Source organism: Marmota marmota, unplaced genomic scaffold (assembly GCF_001458135.2).
Source record: "Marmota marmota marmota unplaced genomic scaffold, marMar, whole genome shotgun sequence".
NCBI classification, from domain to species: Eukaryota; Metazoa; Chordata; class Mammalia; order Rodentia; family Sciuridae; genus Marmota; species Marmota marmota.
This window is the reverse complement of record NW_025999961.1, coordinates 12,416,868-12,442,128: the sequence shown is the minus strand read 5'-3', so window position 1 is coordinate 12,442,128 and position 25,261 is coordinate 12,416,868.

Here is a 25,261-nt window from a genome sequence, read left to right as displayed (position 1 = left end):
AATAAGGGTAAAATATTTCAAATTTTAATTCATTTGAACTATCAGTGGCCTCAAAACAACTTGCCATGCCAGTACCAGATTTTCTCATCAGCAATTTTGATTTACCAGTTGATATTTATTTCATGAGAGATAATAGTCTGATGCCTTGAAACTTAACAAAAAAATAAAGAAAGAAAGAAAAGAGAAAAGCAAAAGTGAGAACAAGAGAGACAGAGAGAACTGTCTACACGGATCCTTTCATAACCCTGTCATCCTGTCACCGAACTCCCAGGTAACACCAAATTCTCTTGCACAACAGCTTGTATATTCCTCTCCTTCTGACAAAACAGAAAGATATTGGCATTTTTTTAGGTTAATCTTTCTCATCTGTAAAAAATGCCATATTTTCTAGGTTTACTCCCTAGGTCCCTTGCAGGTGGTATTTTAATCAGTCTAATTCCCCTAACAATTAATTTATAGAAATTGAATATAAACAATATACTTTTAAGCTGGGATAATGATTATTTACTGCACCATATTCTCAGAAATTATAGATCGATTTCTTCCTTATTTCCTGGATGATTTAACACACACAAGTGTTACTTCAGGCCAATGTGGGAAAACAGGACAAAACAAGGCTAGAACCCGGAATAAGACCTGCCTTCTGTTATCCTGCAGGTTTTGAAGGACCAAAGGCAGATGTGGAAAGCTGCACCTAGCGGGTGAATACTTTTCATAAATGATTCATTATGGTGTCTGAGAATGGGCTGGTTAAAATTAGGTGTCAGTACTATAGCTAGTATGTGTAGTTATTACCCTGGGCAATAAAGAGCTATTCAGTAATGAAGGTGAACATTTGACATTTTGGAGATGCATCCATAAGATTCATCTTTGTCTGATTCCACTCACACAGAATTTGTCCTACAGTGATGCATTGAGATTGTGGGCAACATTGAAATTAATGAATGTCAGCAAAGCACAATCTGAGTTAAATGAATAATCAACAATTGCAGAAAAATAGTTGCCTAGAAGAGATTTTTGTTTCCCAACCTCCTGTTTTGATAATTAACACAGGAACATTAGAGAAATAAGGATTTCTGCTCTTTGTAGCATAGTGTTGGGGATCAGAATACTCTAGGCAAAACCAAATGAATCTAGTGTCCTGCAACAGTAAGTTAGTATTATGGTCTAGATAGCCAAAAGTGTTAAAGGCTGGGTCCCCAACCCATGAAACTGCTGGAACACAGTTAAACATTAGGAGGTGAAGCCTAGTGGAAGATAAAGATGTTATTGGTAATCTTGCTCTTTGCAAGGGATACTAAGGTCTCAGTCCCTCCTTTTTCTCTCTCTTTTGCTTCCTGGCCACAACTTCTTCTGTTACCTGTTACCACAGTGAGGTACTATTTTGCCACAAGGTTCAAAAGCATGGATCAGTGTTTCCACAGTTGTAAGTCAAAATAAAATTTTTCTTCTTATAAATTGATTTATTTCAGGTATTTTGTAACAGTAACAGAGAGCAATCACACAATCACAGCATGTTTTTAAACTGCTTTCTTCTTGTTTCCTGGAAATGTAGCAAGACTGATTGTCAGGAAAGCTTAGGTATTTGGGATTCTGGATACTTGCTTCAGGAATATGAGGTTCAGTTAGCAATTGTCTCAAATATTGATTAAAACAATCACTTTTGGAACATATTTTTTTTTTACAAGAGAAACTTGTAAGTAAGAGAAAAATCAGTGGTTACCTCAGGTTGTGGAAATACACAATTTCTACAAATTGGCTGGAAAGATTTTTTTCAGAGTGACAGTACTATGTTAAGCCTTGACAGCCTGAATGGTAACATGACTGTAAATTTACTAAAAATTATTGTCTTGTACAATTAAATACATGTTTGTGGTAGGTAGATAATACATTAATAAGCCTATGTTAATGGCTTTGGGTTTTGGACTTCTCTGATTAACTGGCTTCATTCTTCATGTCTTCTTTTTTTGTAAAATGCCATTGTCATTGGCATATTCTTTGAGGTTTTAGAGACCATCAAGAGAAAAACAATCACAAGCTGGTGTTCAGATTCATTGACATCATAAGAAGGTTATCATCCTCTTTCCTCATGGAAAGCAAAAGCAACAGATTAAATCAGTGTTTATTTGTCTTAGGCAAAATATAAAAGATTTCTAGGCTCTTATCAAAATATAAACCTCTACCCTGTAATGAGAATAAGACTACGATGACTGTAAATCTGCTTTTATAATTCTCAGTGTTAAAAATCACACTAATTCTTTTGTTTTTGTAATTCCATAACATTATAGGAAGATACCACACTTTTTTTTTCCTTATGTGTGTGAGAAAATTGGATAGAATGTTCTCATAGGCTAACGTCCAACTAGGACAGAGAAGATATCAGAATAACAATCGGTAGCCATCTTTCTGTTATGGGCCTTACATAGACCATGGTAGATCTACAATAATCCCTCCAAACACTTGGTCATAGCCCACAAAAATCTTTGTCTTCTGCCTTTTATATTATTATGCAAGGTGAGTTCTTCCAATTGAGACTTTAAAAGCCTGCATGATCAGGCCTTTGGACAGAGGATTTGAAGCAATGCAAGCAGAATCTGTATATTTTATGACCTTGAATGTGATAATATAGAAGTCTGTGAGAAAACAGTGAAAACACTTTTAGAATTCCCCAGTTTTTAGTTTATGAAGAGCAATGAGATTTAAATTATATCAAGATAATATGTGGGAAGAAGTTTTTAAAAATGGAAAATTTTAAACTTCAGGTCTATTTCAAAAGCTCAAGAAATCCTTCAAGTAGAGCTAAGTGAATGAGATATTGAGAGTTTTGTATAATCTTCACATAGGAGAGCGTTTGAGTAGGTATAAAATTTTTGAAATATTTTTTTTTTGCTCTACACACCCATTAAAGTGTCAAAGCATGTGACTGGGATCCCACTTTTCACTTTTGCTTGGATTTCCAACAGTGCTTTAAAAAAATTCTATTATTGTCAGAATAATTTGCAGTTATGTCTAAGCTGTGATCCTCTTTTACTTATTTTTCTGAAATGAATCTCCCTTTTTCAATTTACATGCACTGGTTTTCATCACAAGAAATTGTTATTTCACTAAAGTTTTCTTCTTTGGTTCGACTTTTTCCTGTTGTTTTCGTTTTATTTCTCTATTAATGAGAATCATCTCAAGGTTAGCTTTGCCCTTTATGGTGTAATCTTTTAGTATAATCTTGTAAATCTTTTTGACCTTTCATCTGTATTCTGAGAAGTGTTCTCTCTCTCCCACTACATTTGATTCCATCTTTCCTTTCTTTGAGTGCTGGGGATCAGACCCAGGGCCTGTGCCTGCCAGGCAAGTGCTCTTCCATGGAGCTATACATCCCAGCCCTGATTCCATTTTCTACAATGCAAATCCTGCACTTATTGTTCTATTCTCTTCATTTGTATTCTTTGTATTTTTAGGTTTCTCATCAATGTGACCCTGATTGTATTAATCTCACCCCATTGTGCACAAAATTATAATCTTGTGTTTCATGTGTTCTTTTGCTCTTTAAATTAGTGATATTCTTTTAACTATATGGTTAAAAGCACATAATGTAAAATTTATCATATTAACCATTTTAAGTTCATAATGTTGGTTGTATTCATATTGTTGTGTAGCAGAATGCCAGGCTTTTTCATGTTGTAAATCTGAAACTGTACATTAAACAATTCCGCTGTCCTGTTCATCCAGCTCCTGCTAACCACTGCTCTACTTTATTTCTATGGATTTAGTCATTTAACTAAATCATTGGAATCACATAGTATTTGTGTTTTTTCGACTGCGTTATTTCATTAGCATAATATCCTCAGGGTTCACTCATTCTGAAAAATGTGACAGAATTTCCTTCCTTTTAAAGGTAATTAAACTGGGCATGGTAGTACATGCCTATAATTTCAGAAGCTCAGGAGGCTGAGGCATGAGGATCATGCATTCAAAGCCCTCCTCAAAAACTTAGCAAAGCCCTAAACAATTTAGCAAAACTCTGTCTCAATTCTATAAAAAAAAAAAGAGAGTTGAAGATATAACTCAGTGGTTAAGTGCGCCTGGGTTCAATCTCCCATACCAAAAAAAAAAAAAAAAAGAAAGAAAGAAAAAGTTATTAATATGCTATGTTTTGCTTATTCATTACTCAGTTGATAGACCACATTTTATTCACTCATTCATTAGTTGATGATGAATTTTTGGATTTGTTTTTAACCACCTCTTGCTAACAGTGAACAGTGCTGTTATTAAAAAAAAATCTGTTCAGGATGGTTCTTTCAGTATTTGGGGTATATACTCATAAATTATTGAATCATATGATAGTTGTCATTTTAATTTCTAATGATAGTCACACTGCTTTCCATCTTGGTTGAAGCATTTTACAACCTCATTAAAAATGTACAAGATTGCAATTTCTTTATTACCTAGTCAATGCTTGTTATTTCCTATTTAGAAAGAAGCAACTCTAATAGGTGTGAAATGATACTTCACTTTAGTTTTTACTTGCATTTTTTCTGTGATTAGTGATGCTAAGCATCTTTTTATATGATTGCTGGCCACTGGACATTATCTTTCGAAAATTTATAGTCTAATCTTTTACCAAATTTTCAAATTGAATTATTTGATTTTATGTTAAGTTTTTGCATTTATATAGAATATTAATCTCTTTTAGCTATGGGATTTATAAATATTTCCTTCTATTCTGTAGATTCCTTTTTCACCTGTTGACAGGTTGACAGTGTCCTTTGATATACAGACATTTGTATGTATGTTAACAGTTCCATTTGTCTATTTTTTTCTCTTTGTTGCTTGTACTTTTAGTGTTTTTTTTTCCCCAGGAACTTAATAATAAGCTTAATATTATGAAGTTCTTAATCTGTGCTTTATTCTAGGAGTTTATAGTTTTGGGTCTTATATTTAAATTTTTATTCCAGTTTTAATTAATTTTATTATGGTATAAGATAAACTGCATACCCATATCTGATTTTCTCAGCATCATTTATTAAAAAGATTATCATACCCTTATTGAATGGTTTGATATTTGCTGAACACCACTTATCCATATATGCTATGGTTTATTTCTGGGCTTTTATTTTATTCTATTAGTCCATTTAGCTTTATGCCAATTCCATACTATTTTTACTACTATACTTTTGTAGTATGCTTTGAAATCAGTTAATGTGATTCCAAATTTGTCCTTCTTTTCCAAAAAAATTTTTATTATTTGTCCTCTGAGATTTCATGTGAATGTTAGGATGGATTTTTCTTTTGCTACAAAAGTTGCAGTTGAGATTTTGGAAGGCAATATTTTATTGAATTAACTTGAGGTTACTAAACACTTTTCAACCATTTTTCCTCTATGTGTATGGGTATCTTTTGAACTTGTGTACTTCTGTGTGTTCAGAATAGTGCTTATTTACTATTTACTATTTTATATTTTTTAAATTTCTTTTTTGTTCCTTATTCAAAATTAGATCAAATATGTTGTATGTATGGCACTAGAAAAGTATATGTGAATGGATGTTAACTGAGGTTTAGATTAACTTGCACAGAAGTCAACTCATCTTTTAAGAGATATAGCTGAAAACACTTGGTTTAATATGCAGGCAGCAATCCATTATAAAGGGGTTATTCCTCTGGAGTATATATTCTATTTTCAAGTGACACTTTTCTCTTCAAGTACAACAGTTGTTAACACTGTAAAATACACATGAAACCAAAACTGTAAACATTCACTGTTATCTACGATATTTAACCCACTGGGTAACTTCACCATTGCAATTTCCACCTACCGAAGAGAAAGGGTTCCCTCTGTCCTGCCAGGAGAACAATCTGTGTATAGGAGAAAGAGGATGATGAAGATTTGTCAGAGTACAGAGGCTCTGTGTAAGGCGTGAGTTTCTTTCAAAACATGAGTTCTGCATTGGTTTAATGACACAGTCCTAGAGGCAGAGTGTATCTTTTCTTAATTGGTTTGTATATCCCTTCACATCAGCAGATTTTCCTCCATCTCCTGAGACTATAAACTCTGTCTTTGTGTGTAAGTTTCAGTCTAGGTTTGTAACTCTATATTAGTCATTTTGAAATGACTAATGATTGATTTCTTTATAGCTTAATCTAAGATCTGATATAAAATGATTCAATAAGTCTTTGGAGAGCCAATATTCTTTTCTTCCAAATATACATTTTAAGGTTTTTCTCAGATAAATTCATAAACATTGGTCCCCATTCAATATTTATATTCTGAAGAGGATTGCAATTGGTATGACTCAACCCAATCCAGATCCAGATCTAGATTGGTATATAAATTTCCTTTTCAGGAAAATGTCATTGTTTTTATCTCCATATGGCAATCTTTTTTATCCTGCCTACATTCAATGTAAAATAATTCATTTTTTTTCTTAAAAATTTCCCAGAAAGTTGCTGTTACATTCCTTCAAATTACTCTTTACTTCATCATTACTAAAACAAACTCAGCATGATCTTCCAGTCTTCTCATTAAAGTAGGGGCTCAGGCCTTAGGGTCTGCTTTGTTGATCTGTATATGTATGAGCACCTTCCAGTAACATTATCATTTCTAGAATGACCTTATCCACAGTGAACTTCTTTCTCATTGCCATCAAAACTCTGGCCTCACAGAAAAAAAATTATCATTGTAAAAGATACAGACTTATCTTCTATATCTGCATACATTCAACTTGGTCATTTTATTATAGCTTATTGTGAAAAGATTAATATTAATTTTGTTAAGGTAATTTCACATTACTTCTTATTAAAAAAAACTGTTTTTAAGGCATGTAAAGACTGAACTGTTAGATCACAAATCCAAGTAATTAAATGTCTCCAATTTCTCTCACTTCCATTTCACATTAGATCTTAAAATGACATAGAAATTGTTGAGAAATTAACCAAGGGAAAATATAACTCCTTGCTGCACTTTTTTTTTTAGTCAAAATGTTTTTCACCTCAATAAAGGAAAGTTTGATTTATACTATTGTGTTTAATATGCTAAAATGTTTCACAACTGTTTTGATGGTTCTACACAATTTAAAGCCATGTACTATATGATAAAAATATAAAATTAAAATGAATGTATTATGACTGCAATGGACTTAGAAAAAACAGAAAATATGTTCATCAAATGGGAGTAAAGTATAGGCCAACTTATAAGTACTGGAGTGATAATAATAAAAGCAAATGTCTGTTTTATTTTTGCTTTGAAATACAAAACTTACCATTTATAATACTGATTTTAATAAAATAATTTCAGATAAAAATACATCCCCCATATCTACTAATCAACATTACATTTTGAGTTTAAATTCATTTAAATATTATTTAGTCTAATAGATTACTCATTAACCTAAAGTGAAGTTCCAAAGTGTTAAAAATAGGCCCTTATTCTCATGATTTATTTTTTAATTACAATTTGAGAATGTGAATTATGTTATAGCCCAAAACCTATCACTTCTAACTCAATGATAGGGTAGAGTGAGAAGAAATACAATAAGGTTCTAAATTAGTGAATTAAAAATGCATAATTTAATTAGTAGTTTTAGGAATGATTTTGAAACCTACTGCTTTATAAGTATCTTAAGGAATTCTGATGTGTATTCAGTCAAAATTTTCACTTTCTAAAATTCTGTCCTGCAACTTCCAAAGATAAAATTATAACAAAGGCCTAACTGTTAGATGATTTGCCTGATATCATTCAGTATTTCAAAATAACTGCTATGTAACTTGATCTGGGCATTTTCATAAGGTATCTATACATTTCCCATATGCATTCTCAGCATTTTTTTTGTAGTTTTATCTTATGTCTTTTAGTAACACTTTATGTTCAATGTAATCTTTTCTTTTTCTATAGCCATTACTCCATATGCAACAGTCAAACTCATGCCTCTTTCCTGGACTATTGCATTAAACTTCAATAGACTCCTTGTTTCCTGTTCTAATTCAGATGATACAATGGTGCCAGATTAATTTTCCTAAAGTTGCTAAAATTGTTTTACATTTTGCATAAAATCTTAAAGAGTCTTCATTACATACCAAATGAAATTACCTTACCTTTTTTTTTAAATGTGAAATCCAGTATTATGTGTCTCCAAGCTAACTTTTCCAATCATATCTAATCTTATTTCTGTGTACAAAATCTCTCTGTTTTATTTTGCTCCCAACTACAAACCAATTAAACTGTTCACTATACTCTATTTGAGTTACTCCACTAGTCTGTTTTATGATTATGGAGACCTAGGGTCAAAACATTTCCTGATTTACACAGCTGGAGGCAAATCTTCTAAAACCACACAATAACTTTTGTTCTTTCATCATTAACCTTGTATTTAAAATTATGTTAAATAATGACTTACATATAAATCTAATTTCTGTCCTAGATTATACATTCTAAGAGGAGTCTATATAAAGTACATAGATCCTCAGAGCTTGTTCAAAACTATATACATAATAGACACTATATTTATGGTCAACAACAATAAAAATCTGGGTTCTTTGTTTCAGTTTTTGCTTCTTTTGAATCACTGCCCACAGTTATAACATATTATTTTATATTAATGGAAATGCATTAATTAATTTTAATATTTAGTAAGGTTTAATAATCTCATATATAACTTACATTTTCTGATACCCTTTGAATCATTAAAAATATTGCAGATATTCCATGTAAAATTATTTACTTTCATAAATATATATAGTTAGAACAAAAAAAATCAAAGCATATCAGATTTGCAATTTCTATTATCTATTTTAGTCTTTGATTTTTCTAAAACAATGACGTTACAAAACCTGGCACAAACTTTAAATTTTACAATTAATGTTTCCATATTTATAAAAGCTTCTTAGGCCAGTTTAGTAGTGTTAATTTTGTAAGTAAAATTGCAAAATATAAATATGCCTCAAGAAATGTTTATAATTATTAAATCCTTCATTGATCAAGGAATGTCTTATTAATAACTCCATTTGTGTCCACAAATAGATCAATTTGACAACTGGATATATCTGAAAAACACTATATGCTTGTATATTGTTTCAACAATAACAGTATTTTGCAAATGAAGTAATCACAATGTATTTTATTCAAAGCAATAATGAATATGTAAATGCAAAGATAAGCATAAAAAAGTGAGCTCCATATATAATTAGAAACATTTTATCAAATAAAACAGAAATTTCAAACCACTATAAAAAGTAACAACCTAGTACTTCATAATAAAAAATTGGTATATTATAAGTGATTTTTTAAAAAAGAAACATTTAGGTCCTGAACAGGTAAGATTAAATTGTATCATTATTTAGATACATTAACTATGTATGGTAATGAAAATGTGTCTATTATCCTACACACTGCTAACTAGCTTAAAACTGCCATCCAAGGACAGGGGTCTAGTTCAGTCATAGAACACTTACCACCTGTAGGAAGCTCTGGGTTTGATCCCCTGCAGCAAAAATAAAAATTACCTCTAATATAATATTTCCTCTCAGAAACTATCTTAAATATAAGAATAAATATGATTGATAATGTGTATAATTTCTTAAACCTTTATGGAATTTAATTTGCTAATGTATTCTCATTTTGAATTATTACTTTTTTTTCCTTTTACTTTTTGGTCTATACAGGACCATCACTGTGAATTATTCTACTGGTTGTGAGCATATTCTCTCTTTTTTATGTTTTCAATGTATACACAGAATAGACACAGTAATGAATTAATAACGAATATTGCCAATCTAAATTTCAAGGCAAATATGCCATGAATCATGTATTAAAAAGACAGTAGTTAAAATTTTGATAGGGTGAAAGGAAAAGGTAATAAAGGAATATGCGAACTTTTAAAAACAATTTTACTCTGCGTTTTCACATGAAAATATGTTTTAAGGCCAGGCACAGTGGTGCCTGCCTGTTATCACAGCGGCTTGAGAGGCTGAGGCAAGAGAATCACAAAATCAAAATCAGCCTTAGCAATTTAGTGAAGCCCTAAGCAACTTAGAAATAAACTGACTCAAAAAATAAATATAAAATAAAATAAAAAGGACTGGGGATGTGGTTCAGTGATTAAGCAGCTCTGGGTTCAATCTCATTTACAAAAAAAACAAAGTGTTTTTAAAATAATGTTATTTTTGCTAAATGTGAATTTAAATTGTTCCCTTTTCAATTAAGATATCACACCATTATATGTAGATATCATCTAAGTAATTGCATATATATATATACCTCAGTTTGGAGGTTTAAAAGGAATTCGTTTTGATATAGATGGTATATTCATGAAACCAAGAGTTATCTGAATATGAGGAGTGTCAGTGGGAAGAGCTGGGACACCAGTGTTCATATTTGAGCACTCTAACCTTGAGGAGAGCACAAAAGAAAATAATTTCTTTTATTTGCCTCATGAAGATTTTATTGGTGCCTTAATCAGGTCATTAGTTGAGACATTTCATGGACATATTTATAGTGATTACTTATATGAAAAACATTGAGTCAAACAAGGAAATCAAGAAAGGAGCAGCCATAGAATAGAAACAGCATCACATTATAAGGGCTACCCACGTAAGACCATTCCTCAACACCAATCCTGGGCACAAGGTGCTACTTGCTGCCTCTGACCTGCCTGGAGTCATAAAAAAATTACACACAAGCTGATGACACTGTTTAAAATCATTTCTTCATTCTAACCCTTTAAACTTCACAAGAATGCATTAACATGACTATGATTGTTTTCATATTGTAGATGAGCCAACTTCAGTGCAGGGAGATTGAGTACTGTCTCAACACCCTAGACTTCTGTAAATAGTGGGTGTGAGAAATTCACCCAGACAGAAAGACCAACTCATGAAGTGAGAAACCCTCTCACATAGTCTGGCATCTCTGATTTTTTTTCCTGCCATTTTGATATAAATCCATATGTCTCTTAAAATGATATTTTGAAGTCCTAATCTCTTTGACCTCATAATGTAACCCTGCTTGGAAACAGGGTCATTGTTAATATATTTATTAAAGATGAAGTCATCCTGGTCAGTCTGGGCCCTTAATCTAATATGAATGGTGTGCTTACACAAAGAAGAAAGTGGGAGGATGGAGAATAAAATGGGAGGACACAGAGAATCATTGGGAGAAGATGATTATGTGACAACAGATACAAAGATTGGAGCAACATATCTACATGGCCAGGAGCCCCAGTACAGTATGGTAGCCACCAGAGGCAAGATGGGATGGCATCCATCAGAAGGAAGTAACACTGCTGGCATTTTGGTTTTGGACACACAGACTTTAAAAATTTGGAGAATAAGTTTGATTGTTTTAAGCCACCAAGTTCAGGGTTACAGAAGCCAAGGAAACTGGTAAATTTTCTCAACCGTCTCTTATTAAAATATGTATTTTATCTGACTTTCTGTTTTTGTTCTGAATTATCAGTTAGTTATTGCCTTCATTCAATAAAAATAAAAATAAAAATCTGAATACATAAGGAAAACAGTTGGAAAATTGTACAAAATGGTATAAATCTGGGAAAGATAAATATTGAAAGAAATAGCAATTCAGTGATCCCTTTTTATCAGTGAGTTCTACAAATGGGTTCAACCAAACACACATCAAAAATATTTGGAAAAAAATAAATCTGTACTGAATATGTATAAACTATTTCTGGTCAGTATTCTCTGAACAACACTATATAACAATTATTTATATGGCATTTATAATTTATGAGGTATCATAAGTGATATTAAGATGACTTAAAACATTCAGGATGATGTGCACACATAATATGCAAATACTATGCCATTATATATAATGATCTTGAGCATCTACAAATTTTGGTATCTGCAGATGTCCTGGAACTAATGTCTCACAGACACTTGGAACAATAGTTCATAAGTTTCGTAAGGATATAAGAGTTATGGACTAAATGTTTTTGATCTCCCTAAATTCAAATGTTGAATCACTGATTTTCAATGGGATCATATTAGGAATTGGAGTCTTTGGAAGACTGTTAAGTTTAGATGAGGTCATGAGGGTGGAGCCCTCATGCTGGAATTTGTGTCTTTGAGACTAGTTTTCTTTCTGTTTATCATGTGAAGATAAGAGAACATAGCCTTCTGCATATCCCAAGGAGCAGTTCATCAGACACAGGATCTGCCAGTACTTTGGTGTTTGGCTTTTTAGCCCTCAAACTGTGAGTAATAAATGTCTGTTGTTTAAACAGCCCAACCCACAGAGCTCTGTTTTAGCAACCCACGGTATAGAACACAGTGAGAAGACAAAGGAGGACTGACTGTACATAGAATACATTAATATTGAGTGATAGGACAGAAAATTTGTATCATGTTTTGCTTTAGAGTACCAATGAAAAAATGTAACAAAGAGTTGCTTCAGGAAGATGAATCTAACTGCAAGATTACAGAGTAGAAATAATCAGAAGCTCATGAACAGTCAGAAGACTGTTAAGTCACAGGCTATAGACTAGGTGGGATATAGGAAGATTTCATCTTGGATTTTAGAAAAAAAAACACTGAAAAAGATTCTGGGGAGCAAATATCCAGAGGATAGAACTCACAATAATATTTTACATTAAAAGAGCAGACAAATAAAAATTCTGTTTCTTTTTTTTTTTATTGGTTATTCAAAACATTACAAAACTCTTGACATATCATATTTCATACATTCGATTCAAGTGGATTATGAACCCCCATTTTTACCCCAAATACAGATTGCAGAATCACATCGATTACACATCCACATTTTTACATAATGCATATTAGTAACTGTTGTATTCTGCTACCTTTCCTATCCTCTACTATCCCCTTCCCCTCCCCTCCCATCTTCTCTACCCCATCTGTTGTAATTTAATTCTTTCCCTTGTTTTTTTCCCTTCCCCCTCACAACCTCTTATATGTAATTTTGTATAACAATGAGGGTCTCCTTCCATTTCCATGCAATTTCCCTTTTCTCTCCCTTTCCCTCCCACCTCATGTCTCTGTTTTCAAATTAGGTGACACTGTCTAGTTGTAGACACTGTAATTTGATAGTTTTATTTGAGAGCTGTATTTTGTTTTATTTTAAATTTAGTTTTGACTCTGATAAGTGTGAATTTCTGTAGATGAAGTTAGAGAAGAAGATTTCATAAAGGCAGCTGGTGATGCAAACTAGAATTTTCAAAAGAAAGAGAAATAAGAGCATCTAACCTTTGATGTCCAGGACATCTGAACCAGGCAATGGTAAGAGCTTTCAGGCATTCTCTTATTATCCATTGAATGATTATAAACTGCACTTCCTATTATACACACTTAATAGGCAAAATAATAATAGTAATAATAATAATAATAATAATAATAATAATGTAATAGACTAAAATAATCATCAGTAATGCACAATTTATAGGTGGGGTACACAGATTGGAACCCAGTTTACCGCACTTCAGACTTTACAGTCACGTTTTTAAAATAAGCTGAATTAGAAATTTGGATATAATTCTTGTAAGTTAAAGGGTCAAGAGGGCCAAGATCACAGTATTCAAAATATATGAAGTGATAGACTCCCAAGTCTCTACTTTCCAGCTTGTCAAAGAGAGTGAAATCTTCCCTACTGAGCCTTGGGTGTTTGTTATTTCCCGCTTTTTAAACCATGTTAGCTATAGTAGCAATCAAATTGCTTATTAGCATTCATTTTAAAATCCCTAACTTTATACATTAATGTTGAGCTATAGTATTTTGTGTGTGTGTGTGTGTGTGTGTGAATTTTAATTAGAAAAGACCTACAGGCCTTATACTGGAGAGCTAGTCAGAAGCTTGAACCCCTCTGAAGCTCTATCCTGAATTTAATAAATTTACACACAAGGTTCATGTCATTTACAAGTGTATTATTCTTTTCTAGGGTAGTTTATAAAAACAGTTTCAGTAAAAAGTGAAAGAAATAATAATAGCAGAGGGCCGGAAGGGACATACTGTTTCATGCATGTTATATTTCTCCAGAGATTTGAGCTGGATGGATTACCTTTTCTATTTCTCCCTTTAACCAGCTTTGACATGAGTGCAGTAGACTGTTTCGTTTCTATATTTAGCCTAAAGCTGAGTGAATTTCACTGAAGTGTGAAGTAATTTTAAATATACTTTGTATAAAAGTTTGCTGAATTTTAAAGCACTTGGACATCATGGAGATTAAAAATTGCTCAAAACACAGATCAGTGTAGTTAAATATATTGACCATGTGTGATTTTTGAAATATGGAATAATAATTTTATTTCTGATCCAAGTGGGTAGTATTTTTAAATTATAATTACTTTAAATACTTTGTACAGAAAATAAATATCGGGAATAGCAATGGATAATACTTAAAATAAGTTTTGCTGCTATAATCTTAGCAGATTAAAGAGGTCATTTAATAGTTAAATATTAAATTTAAATGATTTTAAGTGATTTCTAGCTTATGCAGAAAGCTGTGATTTTCTTTAGTTTACTGATGGTAAAATGATCTGATTTCTATAAGCTTAGTCTATCATAGATATTTTCAGATAAGGCAGTTTCTCTAAGAAATTTATAATAATAATCCACTTGAAAATATCATGTTTGTCAGTGTTACAACAGAAACATAATTTATATATATAAAGGTATAAATGGTACTGCCGTGATTCAGTGGTTATGAGCCACTCAATTCTTAAAGCTCTCCACTACTCATCTTTTAAGACACACAAACTCCAAAAATTAATACAATAATAAAATTAACACAAATTAATTAGATAAAGCCGTATCTTGAAAAATAGTATTTAGTGAACAAAGAAATACTAACAACTTGACTGGGATTTGATTCTTCAACAACTACCAGTATGCTAAAGGACAGTATGGTGGAATTTCATTAAACATGTTCATATTTATATTTTTAATATAATCAAATCCAGGAGTCAATGAATTGTATTTGTATTCCACAGAAATATTTTAGATTAGTATGTCTCCTTTAATTCAATTATAAATATTTTTCTGGTCTATGTGACCAATTAATGTGTTCAATGAATAAAAGGATGAGCACAAAGTACTACTTAAAGTATAATTTCACTTACATTAATTCTGACTTGACATTTATTTTCTTTGAAAAAATAAAATTACTGAAAGAGGAAAAGGAATGAAATAATTTGTTATAAAAACTATGGCTTTCAAAGTATGTTCTAGTTATAGAACTAAGATTGACTATAACATTATTGATATGCATATAAATGCTTGAATTCTACATAGAGATTTATTTTTCATCTTGTGCATCTGTTCTAGTATCCTTTTAAAATATGAATATATGTTATGATCAATGACATATGAAATTCTTCTTTATCATGTACAAATCATTTCCAAAAGAGAAATCATTAAGCTCAAAAGTATTGTGCTCAGTATTTGCTTTTAAATTCAAGATGAACAAATACTACTCAGTAGTGTGGAAATGAAGCACATAGTCTTGTCAGCAAAGAATGCAAACTCTGAAATTATATATGAAGGAAAGTCACTAGATATTCTAACTAAAATATGATTTAAAATTTGAAATGGAATTTCTTTTCTCATTCTTTTTTTTTTTTTTTGGCCATGGCCTTGTGCATGGTAGGCAAGTGCTCTACCAACTGAGCTATATCTCCAGCCCTCCTATACCTTTTTATTAAAAGAGAGAATAAAGAGCAGAATGAATAACATTGTATGCATCTCAGAAGTCAAATATATAATCAAATGAACATATTAAGATATACAAAATTGTGTATATTTATGGTGGACTCTATCACAGATACAGGTATATATGTATACACAGTGAAATGGCTCATTTGTACTAACTATCCTATGCATTATTTGGCCGTACTAATCATTTTTGGTTAGTACTACTAATCAAAATCATTAGGAATTTTCAAAAATACAAGACTTCATTAGTAACTTTAGATACCATGCTGTATAATAAACTCCTGAGTTTACTTCTCTTAACGAAATTTTTTTAATCTGCTAAATAATATCTCCACAACCCCCATTCCAATCTTTAGGCCTCATAACCACGTTTTTTTTTTTTTTTTTTTTTTTTTTTTTACATTATTTCTGTTTTCCAGGAGTATAGGACTAAGACAAAGATGAATGGTATCAAAATAATTTAGTTCAAAACACTACACTATTTGACATAGGGACTTGACCCTCTGCAGATTTTGGTATTAGTAGATGTCCTGTCACGATCTTTCACAGATGCCAATGGATGATTGTAATATCAAAAATGGTATAGTATCTCCTTTGAATTTCATATCTTAGAATAGAAATAACACCTTAGCTATACACTGATTATTAGTTGTATGTAAACCTAATCAAAATTTTCAAATTAGAAAAAGAATTTGCTGGTAAAAATCTAGGCCACATGGAATTTATTTTAATTCAACTTATACACTGATCAATTATTATGTTCTAACCGCAAGAGAGAGTCATTACCATGACACACAAAGTAGGTGACTAATTTAAAAGTTCAGTATATATGAAATACCAAGAAAATACAAATTGGATGACATTTTAATAAGTTAAAACAAGAAATTATGATTTAATGTGACATAGAAAATTTGAGGTTGAACAGATCTCAAAATTGAATTAAATAAATAACATTGTTTTTTTGTTTTTGTTTTTTCTTTAGAGAGAGAGAGAGAGAGAGAGAGAGAGAGAGAGAGAGAATTTTTTCTTTAATATTTATTTTTCAGTTTTCGGCGGACACAACATCTTTGTTTATATGTGGTGCTGAGGATCGAACCCGGGCCTCACACATGCCAGGCAAGCACGCTACCGCTTGAGTCACATCCCCAGCCCAAATGAATAAAATTGTAAGGAACAGGGTTGTATAAGGAATTTCATTCAGATCAAGCAGAATCTCCAATGATTGAGAATTCAGATATAACATGGGCTACTAAATCACTGGAATGTAAAGTATCAAAGGAAAAAAGGCAAGGAAGAAAAGATAGATTATAGAAAACAAAATAGTCTATTATTATATAGAGGGAGATAATATTGAAAGAAGAAGAATGCTCTGCAATAGAAGGGGTGGGAATATATTTTCTCAGAGAAGAAAAGTGACAAGTGAGGTAAGAATGATGTAAAGGAATTCTTTAACACATGTTTATTGAACAGATGCAATGAGATCAAGTTAAGCCTCTGACCACAGAATGGCTATGAATAGAGAAAATACTAGAAAAAGAGAAGAAGGAAGTTGAAATTAAAAAAAGCAAAATATTTCAGAAGCCTGAGTGCATTAGTCTGGGTTATTCAGAAAATAACTAATAAAATATTCACACACATAACATAAATGGATGTTTGTGTATGTTAAATACATTTAATAAAAATGGCTTAAGTGATATGAAAACTGAGAAGTCCCAAAATCTACAGTCAGCAAACTGGCAGCCAAGAACAACCTGCATTTCCATTCCAAGCCAGAACCCCTGAGAACCAGGAAAGCCATAGAGCAATCTCCAATTTTGACATCAGCAGTCACTTGACCAATAAGAGTTCATGATTTTGTGTGAAGGCTGAAGAGGACTTATGAATATTTTAGTTTAAATGCTCAAATGGAGGAGTTCCCCCTTATCTTTTTGGTTTTATCCAGGACTTTAGTTAATTAGATGAGATTGACACCCTTTGGGGAGAGCAACTGCTTAAAATCATGTACTGATAGAAAGAGTAATCAGTACAAAACCCACTCACCTGACACAACTGGACTAATATCTGACCAAGTGTTTGGGTGTCTTGTAGCCCAGTTAAATTTAGAGATAAAATTAAAAATGTACCATGCAATTGATAATAATGGCTTGGACGATGTGGTTGTTGTTGACTCTGAAATTTGTAAAGTGGGCAAATGGTATTGAGAGCATGAGGATACACAAAAGCATTTATAAAGAATTCAAGTGAGAAAAAATTAGACCCAGGACAAGCCAATGACAGTTTTTGATAATATTATGTTGGAAAGTGGAGTATAGATCACAACAAAGATTTCCATGGAAGAAAAAAAAAACAAAGAAAATATCAGTTAAGAGAGTTCAAGTAAAACTATAAAAGATAAAAAGGTCAACGGTATCAAATTTTTGTGGAGGTCAAGGAAAGTAGTATTAAAATATTTCATTTGGATTTAGCTTTAAGGAAGTCATTATGAAAGAAAGTATTGATGCCTGGCATGGGGGTGCATGCCTTTAATTCCAGCTCCTCAGAATGCTGAGGCAGGAGCATTACAAGTTCAAGACCAACCTCAGCAATTTAGCAAGATCCTGTTTCAAAATAAAATAAAAAGTGCTGAAGATGTAGCTCAGAGGTTAACCACCCCTCTGTTCAATTCTTAGTACTACAAAAAAATAAAAATGTATTGGTAAAGTGATAAAGACAGAATTATCTTGAACTGTGAGAAGATATGCTAAAAGGTAAAACAAAGCAAAACAAATAACAAAAAATCCCCAACATCAAAACAGAAACTGTGAACAAGCTGTTTATGAACTTTAGTAATGAGGTGAAGATGAGACAGTAAACTTCAAGACAAGTAAGGCACAAGACAAAAGGAAAGTTAAATGTTACGAAACATTCAAGGAAAGAGATGCTAGTTTACCACTCTTGAATTGTTCAAAGGAAATCTATTATCAATTATCTGGATTAAAAATGAAAGCTCTGTAGTTCAAATGGATAGATATACAATTGAATTTAAAAATTGGTTCATATACATTACCCCCACAATTTTATATTTTATATTGCTAGACATCAAACCCAGAAAGTACTTAAATAGAGGCAAAATGTTGATAAGATTGTGTTCAATATCATTTCATTCACATCATTGCTGATTTTCTATTATCTAAACACATGATGACTATTTAGTTTCTATAGCCTTATGAGCCCCATCATTCACTAAATAATTTTTTTCCAACATGTTCCCTGTACCAGAAAAAGTTTCAAGAACTCTACATACCTCTGTTATGTCTCTTTAAGTAACTAATGCTTGCTATTTTTCAGGTCTTAGATTGTATTAATTAGTTTTCTATTACTATTTTAAAAATCCCTGATGCAGAGTAACTATATAAAGGAAAGTTGTTTATTTACTCATAGTTCTGGAGGATCAAGCATTTGGCACCAAGCATCAGCTCTGTCCTGGTGAAAGCCTCTAGTGGATTGCATCAGAATGGTGGAAGTACCTTCTTAAAAAGGAAACAAGAAGGAGACTCAGGGGTCAGGCTTGCATTTATAATATTTCTTTCTGGCAAGAATTCAGAGGTTCCACAAAAGCTCCTCCAATGATGCAAGCACTCCTACTAGGATCCATCTCTTTAGGGATCCACAACATCTCCCAGTACCACCACCCTGGGGACCAACTTCCAACACATCCAGAAAATAGCACATGTCAATCATCCTTTACTTTGAGAAGATTTTATTGATCTTCCTAAAGAAAACTTCCTCTAGTAAATGTTATTACTGGATTAAGTGCTTCTTGGAAATTTCTTCTTCTTTTCTTTTTTACTAGACACTTCTTTGATTAATAACTGTTTAGATCACTAGAACATAAACTTTATTGAAATATGGTAGATTATTTTTCTTCTTTTAGTGCATCCACAGCACTAACCAGTCTCTCACAAAAAACAGATTCGCTGTAAGTATGTGTAAAATGAGTGAATATACAAAATTAACCAGAATGCGTTTAGCTAAAAATTGGAAATGTACATGCTAAATGAGGTAACATAGTCCACAAGAGTTCTGACCTATAGCAACTATTGATACTGTATTTAAAAGATGATAGTTATTTTTCTAGACTAGAACATGAAATTTGATCATCTTTATTATCATATCAAACTTATAAAATATCTAATTGATACTTATTTGGGGGGATAATAATTAAAACAAGCTTTTATTCCTTACAAGCTTTTCTAAAACAATTTAGAGTTATTGGATTTTTATAAAGGAAAATGAAAGAATCTCAGAGATAATATATCATGTAACCTATAATGCCTAATTTTTGTTTCAAGAATTTTAAATCACCTAATGTAAGTTGTAGCATAGAGGATTTGAATAGGAAAAATATTTTACTCAGAATGATGACTGTATGTCTTATAAACCACTAGTGAATGATATATTTGTAATTTTTCCTGGAATCAAGCAACAAATGTATAAACACAGAACCATAGACTTACATAATTTTAAGAAACCTTATGCCCTTAATGAAATTTCATTTAGAGTAGGAACCTTGTCTATAGTATCCACAGCAGATCTTCATATATATTTTTGTCTGCAATAATCTTCAGTGCTTTATAAAGGAGCCAAATGGATAAAATCTCTCATTGTCAATAAGGGCTTTTCTTACACTGATCCTGAATTTCTGACTTTCAAATTCCTGTATTTTTATTCCATTTTGCCATACAGGGCAACATTACAAATGTTTGAACTTTTTCTCATTATCCTCTTCACTTTTGCAAACCTTTCAGTCTTTCTTTTGGTTATATATGCATTTGTTCCACAGAAATCATTGTTTTCCAACAGCCTCTACTAAAAACACTGTTGTCATGTCTAATTTATTTTGCACTTGACAATTTCATTCATGTTAAGTTTTATCTTGTTCCTATCTTTATTTCACTGATTTTTTATGCCATATTAGCTATTTCTCATAGCCTTGATTATTCTAAAATGTTCTTGGCAAATCTCCATTTATACAAGAGTATTAAGAAAATATAAACAAACTAAAGCAAAGAGTTCTGTGAAACACTGATGGACATCTTTTGTATTTTCAGCAAATATTCACATTATATTACATGAAAATATTCTTCTACAAATACCTTAAGCATACTGGATAATTTTTGACAATTGCTAGTCTCATGCAGAGCTTAGCTTTTGAGAAAAACAAATTGAGAAAACAAATTGGAAAGCTGCCAAAAAAGCAAAAGTAGGAAGAACAAGCTAACAACTATTTTGCTAATTGGTGGAGTGGACAAGTGTTTGGTTATTCCAGTAGCCAAGAGATGGAAGTTCTAAAGATAACGTAACAAGTGAAGTCAAGGACAAATTCATGAAGTGAGGAATTGGTACCTTACACAAAGGAGTCCTGAAAAAGAAAAAAAAAAGAAGGAAATAAACTTGGCTAATTTAACAGATTATCGCTAAGTGAAAATCTGAATTTAGGGAAAATACATTCAGAGGCAAAAGATGATGAAAAACACAATTGAGCATCTCCTTCTAGGTTATAGGAGAACAACAGGTAGGAAAAATCACTTTTATAATTGATAATCACAGATTTCCCTTGATGCCTACTTGAGCTTAATTAACATTATTTGCATTCAGACCAAGAAATCAATATTAAATGGTTCTAGACTGTGAACAGCACTTGCGTGCCTAATGACACAAAATTCAAAATATTTCTTTTGAAAAGAAATGTACTTTAAAATAAAAAGTGTGAACTATCCTGACTGATAACATTCCACTGAACAGGATCTTACATTTTACAATGACAAAAATACATCAAAAGAAATGTATATCTGTCAGCAGATATAGCAAACAGCAGAATTCAGCTGCCAGCAAAGTTAGATGGTGGAAACCAAATAAGAAGCCAAGTTATTATAAGGAATAAGAAAACTGTAAGTTACTACTATATTTAAATGAGTACATTTAAAAAGCATAGATTCTAAAACTCCAAAATGTATTCATTAGATGAATAGCAATAAAAAAGCTTGTGGAATAGGGCAAATAAAATGTCAATATAACTGAAAAGAGCACTTGAAATCTACTTGTTGGCAATTACTAAGTTATCTTGAATAAAGGACAGATAGATAAGGGATGATATCCATGAGAATAATTAGTAGTTATAAAATGTATTTCAGAAAATCTAATTTTCATCTCATCATGTTTGTAATAAATGAGAATATTAGAGAATGCTGAACAAAGGCAAAAATAAGTTCTTGAAAATCAAAACAAAGATTAAAAAGATAACTCATAAAGAAATGGGACAATCTAACTGACACAGATACTTTAGAGCAATAAAAACAGAAGCCAGTGGAAAATGGATAAATTCTTCTGAGTGCTAAGAGAAATGCTATCAAACTAGAATTAGTGATCAGCTGATCTATGATTTAAAATGATATAAATTTAAAAACGAAGATTTTTCATAAAAGAGAACATTACCAACCCCCAACTCTACAACAAGTGAATTTTGAACTTGAATTGTAAAAAGAATAAAATTAAGTCCCCAGGAAATAGGTTTCCTCCCAGAAAGAACGAAGGTGTAATGAAAATAAACAAATGTGTTGGACAAATTAAAATTTTCATATAAAGCAATAATCATGAGTTGTTCAGGGGGATGGAAAATAAAAGAAAATGGAACTAAAATAGAAGATAATAATTACATGTGCAATTGGAGAAAATGATTGGAGGAAAATTATTGCAAGGTGCTTTTATCCTCTAACAAGTAATAGAGCTATTTCTGACTGATGTGTGAAGTCAGGTATATAAAAACCTACAATGTAGGAACATTCAACAAAAAGAAGAAACAGGCATTTAACTTCTAAATACAAGATTGTTAGAATAAGCAATAAAACGATGAATAAAAAAAATAAAATGATAATAGCATAGTCAACCTCCAGTGTTGAAACGACAGTAAGACAATACAAATGTAGAATTATCGGCAAATCCCAAACTATTTATTCTTACTGGTATACTGCATTTTACAAAGGAAAGTCATCTATATTTTCTCATTTAGTCCTTATGAAACTTTGATTATATTAAAGAGGCCATTTCATTATATTTGCTTGTTTCACAGATAAGTAACTGAGTTATTTTTTGTTTTGTTTTGTTTTCTTCAATGTTAATGTGTTTGTATCATTGATTTCTAAAATTAAAAAGACCAGAGAGAAACATTCAAGTCCATGTCGGCTACGTTAAGTATGTTTGCCATTTCAACTGGGTGCTTCAGCCATTCAAAAAGTTGTGAGTATGTGGATCATGAGAAAACTGAATTTATGACATTGTAGGACCCAGTTGACCTGGAGTTGCACAATGATTTTGCCATTCTCTAGAAAAGCAGGTGAGTCCAAGTGCAGTCAACTACTTTCTGTGGTTTACTCTTCTTGCTCTAATTACTGTGTTCTTATCATGTAATTATGACATTAAGTTACTATGTCATTTCAAAATTTTTAAAAAATTCAGCAACAAATTTGCTACCATGTCTTGTCAGAATCCATTCTTGCTTCATGCACCCCTTGTTTGAATAAGGAAAGAGCTGCCTTCTTTCCCATCATTTAAAGTCTAAAAATTTCATATTTTAGTAATCACTAAGGGTATATGTTAAGAAACTTCTCAAATTATAAAAAATTTTAATTGTAATAACTAATTATAAAAATGTTATTCATTGTGATATTTCCCCTGTATCATACCTGATGCATTGATCATGCCCTTGTGTCCTTCTATCCTTGTCCCCTACCACATGGTCTCCTCTCCACTTTACTGCTCCCAGCATCCTTCCTAGTTCTCAGTGGTTTCTAGCAGTGCCTCTTCCACTTCCAGGTTGTGTGTGTGTGTGTGTGTGTGCGTGTGTGTTTGTTTATTTTAACAAACATGTTAAGTGATAACATGTGGATGAGGGCTTATCTTTCTGTGTCTAACAACTTTTATTTAAGTAGATATTTTTGAGTTCTGTCCATTTTCCTGAAAATGTCAGAATTTAATTCTCCTTTATGACTGAATAATATTCCATTGTGTACACATACACTATGTTCTTCATCCATTCCTTTGTCCACGGGAACCTAGGCTGATTCCCTATCTCAGCTATTGTGAATAATGCTGCAATAAACATGAGTGCACAGACTTTTCTTTTGCATGCTACCTTCATTTCCTTTAGTTATAAACCCAGGAGGGAGGAAGAGAGAGAGAGGGAGAGAGAGAGAAAGGAAATGGGCTGAAGAGAAGAGGAACCCCTCCAGGGCATCCTCCAGTGACCCACCTCCTCCAGCCATGCCCACCTGTCTGCAGTTTCTACTCAGTCTTTCCAATCAACTGGATGGACTGATTAGGGGGTTATGGCTCTCATGATCTAAACCTTTCACCTCTGAACATGATTTCAGTAACATGTTGGGGGCTATCTCACATCCAAGCCATAATACCATTTTTCTTCTTTTGAGCAGTGTCTATTCAGATCATTTTTCATTTAAAAAGAAATAAATTACTTGTTTTTGTGTTGTTATATATTTTGGATATTAATTCCCTATCCGAATAAATGGCATGAATTTTCTCCCATTCAGTATTGTCTTTTCACTTTGTTAACTGTTTTTCTGTAAAACCTTCTGAAATTACAGACTTAAAAATTCACTAATAGTGATTAATGTTCTCTTATTTTTTTTCAGTTTTACACTTATCAATTTGCAACTTCTCTGAAGTTCAGAAAAAATCAAACGAAAAATTCTTTTTTTCTTACTTTGTTTTCACCTTTCTTCTTTGTGCCTTTGGCCCAAAATTGATATTATTTTTTCTATCATCTTTTTATTTGCCTATAAGTAAAACAAACATTCATAAGACAAAACAAAAACAAAATTTATTGGTTGCCTTTGGATGTTTTTACTGTGACCTTAAATTTTGGCTCTGTATCCCTTCTGTTTATTTTATATGTTAGGTTCTGCTTTGCTTATGTATACAATGATTTTTTCTTTGTACACTTAATCTTAAAAAAAAAAAACATTTATTGTGAAAATTTCTTTGTTTCTCCTAATAGAAAAGACTTTAAAATTTACATAATGTTGTTATTTTTTTAAAAGAGAGAGAGAGAGAGAGAGAGAGATTTTTAATATTTTTTTTTTTTTTCAGTTTTTGGCGGACACAACATCTTTGTTTGTAAGTGGTGCTGAGGATTGTACCTGGGCCGCACGCAAGCCAGGCGAGCACGCTACCACTTGAGCCACATCCCCAGCCCCGTACATAATGTTGTTATAATAAACTAAATGATTTTTGTACATTGTAAATGAAACAGAGAAATTTAATTTAAAAAAAATGTTCTAAAAGTTGGATACATATTCAAAGTGACGGTATACAAGTCTCTAATGTGACACTGCTTAGGTTAAAATCCTGCTTTAATTTGTCTATGGCTAATCAGCTTTATTATCTTGAAACTTACTTAAATATTGGTGAATCTGTATATTGTTGTTGTTGTTGTTGTTGCTTTTGTTGCTGGTACAATGGAAACAGTATGTTTCTCATTTGTGGTAAAAATCTGAAACACTTTCTTTCTTGAATTTGTGATATATATATATATATAGAG